This window comes from Populus euphratica, unplaced genomic scaffold (assembly GCF_000495115.2).
Source record: "Populus euphratica unplaced genomic scaffold, PopEup_1.0 scaffold2065.1, whole genome shotgun sequence".
In the NCBI taxonomy this organism is placed as follows: domain Eukaryota; kingdom Viridiplantae; phylum Streptophyta; class Magnoliopsida; order Malpighiales; family Salicaceae; genus Populus; species Populus euphratica.
The window spans coordinates 4892-11026 of NW_011501911.1; positions in this window are offsets into that span (position 1 = coordinate 4892).

Genomic DNA, 6135 nt, shown 5'->3' on the forward strand with positions numbered 1-6135 from the left:
GCATGATCTTGATTTGGACACCAACATGCCTAAATACATGGCAAATGCCTCCTTTTATAGGCCAAAATTGGGAACTATTGATTTGATGACTAATTGATGAGTGGGTGGCCAACTCTTGACTTGGTGACAATCCTTATCTTCTCTTGTCTGCCCAAAACGTCATTGATAACGTCAAAACTGGCCAACTTTTGACTTGGTGACAATCCTTATCTTCTCTTATTTGCTCAAAACGTCATTGATAATGTCAAAATTGGAGCCACTCGAAAACATGAAAGTTGTAGGCAATTATCTCATCTTTCTTGTGTAAACAATTTAGCTTATTTGGACTTCTATAACTCTAGATATAGCCAAAATACTAAACAGTGATCAGGCTGGAGGACAGATTCGGGCTTCTTTGTTGTTGCTACAATTTGGACTTGAAAATAGCCTTCTTAGATCTTAGGCTCCATATGAAAGTTGTAGGCCTATGTCTTACCTTTCCATCCATATAAAGTAGACCTAAATCTGAGATCTATATCTCCAGATATGGCCCAATTACCGAACAGTGTTCCAGTTTGGATTGCACCGACATCTCTTTTCTAAGTTGGTCATCTCTTTGCCCTTGCAATTTAAGTTCTTAAAGTCATCAATCAATCCTTTCATTTATGTGATAGGCCTGCATTTAAAATGAACATTTACCATAAATTAAAGATATCTTATATTATTAGATATATTATTACAGAACATGCTTTAGTTAAGGAGTTATTGATACTTCAAGTGCAAAATGATGATATAAAACCATGATAAAAATGCAATTTTAAGTACTAATCACTTAAGTGTCGGTTATACCATACAGTATGAACTATGAAAGTGTCAAACATTTGTTGTACCATGTGTTATACAATATAAATCTAGATTAGTCATTTAACAAGCAAAGTATTAAAGACTGAACAAGATAACAAATACAAAACATGTTAGTATCAAACATTAAGGTCCATATTAAGTTTACACTATACTTATTTTTACACCATTAGTATAACTTTTTCACCTTGACATAATAAACTTAGCTAAACATAATGAAAGAAAGAAAAATAAATAAATAAAATAAGAACATAAATAAGATAAAAGTTAACTAAGTAAATAAAAGGAAATGAAAAGCATAAACCAACATGCCTAAATGCATGGCAAATTCCTCCTTTTATAGGTCAAAATTAGGAACTATTGACTTGACTAATTGATGAGTGGGTGACTAACTCTTGACTTGGTGACAATCCTTATCTTCTCTTGTCTGCCCAAAACGTCATTGATAACATCAAAATTGGAGCACTTGAAAATATGAAAATTATGGGACTTTGTCCCAGCTTTCTTGTGTAAACATTTCAAGTCATTTGGGCTTCTATAACTCGATATATGGGTCAAACACTGAACAGTGCTCAGGCTGGAAGACAGATTCAGATATTTTTATTGTTGCTATAATTTGGACTTGAAAATGACCTTTTTAGATCTTGGGATCATATGAAAATTATAGGTCTATGTCTTATCTTTCCATCCATATAAAGCAGACATAATGAGATCTACAGCTCCAGATATGACCCAATTACCAAACAGTGTTCCAGGATATGACCCAATTACCGAACAGTGTTCTGGTTTGGATTGCACCGACATCTCTTTTCTATGTTTGGCCATCTCTTTATCCTTGCAATTTAAGTTCTTAAAGTCATCAATCAATCCTTTCATTTATGTGATAGGCCTGCATTTAAAATGAACATTTACCACAAATTAAAGGTATTTTATATTATTAGATATATTATTATAAAACATGTTTTAGTTAAGGAGTTATTGATACTTCAAGCACAAAATGATGACATAAAACCTTGATAAAATAATAATTAATTATAAAATATAGAAAATAAAAAAAAATCATGTCCATGAAAGTCATAAATAGAAAGATATTTATATTGATCTTTGTCAAATCTTGCATTCTACCACTGTTGATCTTTGTCCATTCAAAATTCAATATCTTGAGTTATAGAAGTCCAATTGATGCAAAATCAATTTTTTTGAATTCCTGACTCAAATATCTATGAACTCTCCAAAGTTCATCCAAAAGTGATGTCATATGAGGGAGATATGATTTTTTAAAGATGACAACTGAATTTTACCAGCAAACAGGTTTCATGAAAAAACGAGTCCAAATTATATTTCGAAGCTTCTAAACCAACATCCAAGTTTTTATATCAACAATTTAGCTCCTCTAAGTCAGAGCTTAAAGATTTCATGCAAGGTTAATTCTTCTTTTTAGGAGAACAGTTATTGAAGTACTTAAATGTAAACTGTCAACTTAAGGAAGGACTATTTTGTAAAATAGAAACTAGGGTTTCTTAGCATATAAAAAGAAAGAGAGAAGGGAGAGAGGGTAGAAAGGGGGCAGCAACCAAAAGTGAAGAAACACAAACTCTCCTCTCTACAAATCAGAAATAATGCTTTCTTTTATCTTTAAGAGTAGTTGTTCCATAAATATGCAAGGCTAAGCTTATTTTCTTAGTTGCAAAGACACAACAAACCTTCGAATTTCAAGAACCGTGAGATTTATTCTTTCTTTTATTTTCAGTTTATATTATGAATGAGTATGATTGTTTTTCTATACATATTTTCTATGATTGTTGTTGATAATTGCTAGAGCAAAATTCTAAATTATTATTATGAACAATTTATTGCTAAGTTTAATATCAAAACAAGAGTTGTGATGTATGAACTTGTGAAGCAACTAAGCTTGATAATTATGGTGAAACTACATTATTAAATTCAAATATCTCGTTCTTAGAGCTGCCATTGAACTAAATCATTAATGCGGACATTGTGATTGTTTGTTGCTTAGGATTGGTTATATGACAAATCTGTTAAATAGCCAACATTAAGAAAAGATAAAAATTCAGAATATAAATTATAGTTTTGTTTCAAGGTTCAGTTCTAATTTCTATTGATGGATGTGTGCTTGCAACCAAGGTTTGTTTTCTTGATAAATTTTGGTTTCAATTGATTTTGTTTGCTAGTTTAATTTCTTCTATATTTTAGATCATCACAAATCAAAACCCCCCTAAATTGCATAACATATAGCATAAAAATCTGAACAAAATCATCCTTATGGAATCGACCCCTTGCTTGCTCTATATTATCTTGTGTATTGTGATTTAAGCTAGGGTAATTAATTTGTCCGACCGCGACATCACAACATTATTTCAGCAATTTAGTTCCTCTAAGTCAAATCTTGAAGATTTTATGCGAGGCTATTTTTTTTTTTAGAAAAATAGTTTTTGAAGTACTTAAATGTAAACTGTCTACATAAGAGAAGACTATTTTGTAAAATAGAGACTAGGGTTTTCTATGATATAAAAAGAATGAGAGAAGAAAAGGGGGGCAGCCACCCAAGAAGAGAAAAACACCTCCCTTCTCTAAGAAACTGAAATTATATATTCTTCCTTCTTTTTGATTAGTTGTTGAACAAACATGTAAGGCTAAACACTTTTTCTTGGTGGCAAAGACACGGCAACCTTCAAATTTCAAAAACTGTGATGTTTATTTTACCTGTTCTTTTCAGTTTATATGATGAATATGTTTGTTCTCTTATGTTTATTTTTCCTATAATTGTTTATTTTAATTACTAGAGTGGACTCTAAGTTATTATTGTAGACAATCTATTGCTAAGTTTGATATCAAAATTGGAGTTGTGGTATGAACTTGTAAAGCAACTGAGTTTAATAATTGTGGCAGATCTACGTTATTAATCTTAGGAAGAACATTCAATCAAATCAAATATAGACTGTGGATAGTTATGTTTTCTTGATTAATCAACTTATCTAGATCTAAAGGCTTCCTTTGAATTAAATTACTAGTAGAGACACTGTGGTTGTTTCATGGTTAGAGTTAGTTATAAGACGGATCCGTTAACTAACCAATATTAAGAAGAGATAAATATTTAGAATATAAATTAATGTTTCATTTCCATGATCAGTTCTGATTTCTGTAAGTGAATGTTTGCTTGCAATCAAGGTTTGTTATCTTGTTAATTTTCTAATTTTATTTAATTTTGCTTAATAGTTTTCTAATTTCTTTTGCTTTAGCCTAGATAGCGTCCAAAACCCCCTAAGTTGCACATCATCTGGCATAAAAATCTGACTTGAACCTTTCTCGTGGGATTGACCCCTTACTTACTCTATATTATCTTTTATGTTGTGTTTTAAGCTAGGGTAATTAATATGTGTAATCGCGACATCGCAAAAATTTTGGCATCATTGCTAGGGAAGTAATTTTAGTTGATTCTTGTGCTATTTTTTTTGTGATTTTTATTTCTTTTTAAAAAAAATAGAATTTTTGTGTGTTGCAGTACTATTCATTATGACAGTGTTACTGTTCAAAACAGATTTTTTGGTAGAATTAGGTATTAACCTTTTGTTTCCTGATGGGAAACAATGTTCTAAACAAGACTAGTGAAAACCACTAACCCCACTCTATCGAGGCCACTATTTTCTAGGGTTTTTAGGCAATTTTAGTTTTCGAGCGTAGGATTTTTGTACAATTTGCATTATTTTTAATCTCTTGTGTAGTTGGTTTCTTTTGAGTTTTCTTGATGATTTATGTCATTAACCTGTTCTACTAGTTAAAATCAAGTGGAGTTAGATCTCGAAATAGAAAAAAACTTTATGTAGGTTACAAAAGGAAGCTCGTCTCAATACCATGGTTGTTGCACAATAACACACTCAAGGAGCTTGCTGCTCCTAACATGGAAAATCAGTCATTGCGCATAAACCTCGACAATAATGTAAACTTTGAGATCAAATCTGGTTTTATACATTTGCTACCAACATTTGGTCTTGTAGGAGAAGATCCCCATACTCATCTCAAAAAGTTTCATATGGTTTGTGTTGGCATGAAACCGAATAGAATTGATGAACAATAGGTTAAGTTGAAAGTTTTCCCTTTCTCTTTAAAAGAAATAGTAAAGGCATGGTTTTTCTTTATTTTCTGAGGTTCAATTGGAACTTGGAATGGTATGTACAAGATCTTTCTTGAGAAGTATTTTCCAGAATCTCGAGTTGCCAACATAAAAAAAGAAATATGTGGGATTTGACAATCTCATGAAAAAATATTTTTCGAATATTGAGAAAGATTTGAGTAACTATACATTCAATACCCTCATCATCAATTCCTAAATCTTTATATATCAAGCTTCTTTATGTTATAAATTTAATTACAAGAAAAATGTTCAGCTACTCACCCTAATTTCTTTTTCTACGTACTACAACCTAAATTGGTTTCCTTTAAATATAATATTTACAATTGAACAACATTATCACATGGCATCATTAACTATCAAGATGATAGTATTAATTACTAAATTACTTTTTATGAATAAAATTATTTAAAAAAATATCTCGTTAATAATTAAAAATATTTTTTTTTAGAGGTAGCTGAAGTGAAACACTGAATCCACGAAAGATTTTCTCCAGTAACTATACTATGCATCACTTTTTATTTCTTGTTAGTGTTTGTATGCATTTAAGAAATCATTCCTTGGATTTAGCGCTTTCCATAGTTAAATTACTGAACAAGTTTTTATTTATTGTTTTCTTATTTTAATGAATTTTTTATAGGGATGGTAAATAATTAATTAATTTTGAACCCTACAAATCAACTCCTAGGCTTTAAGTCATTAACCACTTGACTCATTTCTTTAATTGATATTGTAATATTCTTATTACAAAATAATTTAATTTAGATTGGATTACAAATAATTCCAACTAATATATATATATATAGATATAGGCACACGCACATACTATTAGGCTTTGTCTACAAGAAGATATGGATAGACGGAAGGATGGATTGGATAAAGTGAAAGGACGAGAGTCAATCCATCTAAATTGGAAATACTAAAATTACGAAGAATATGAGCCAAACTAATCAAATTAAAAGGATTAGAAATTATAAATTAATGAGAAATTAATGATTAGAGGGATCCCTTCGATCCTTTCTTGGATTCTTATCCTTCTCACCAAACGAAAAATCCACGTAATCCCTTTCTCCTTATTCCTTTCATTTTATCCACCCTTCATTCAATCCCTACTAGCATACAGAGTGTTATATATATATATATAT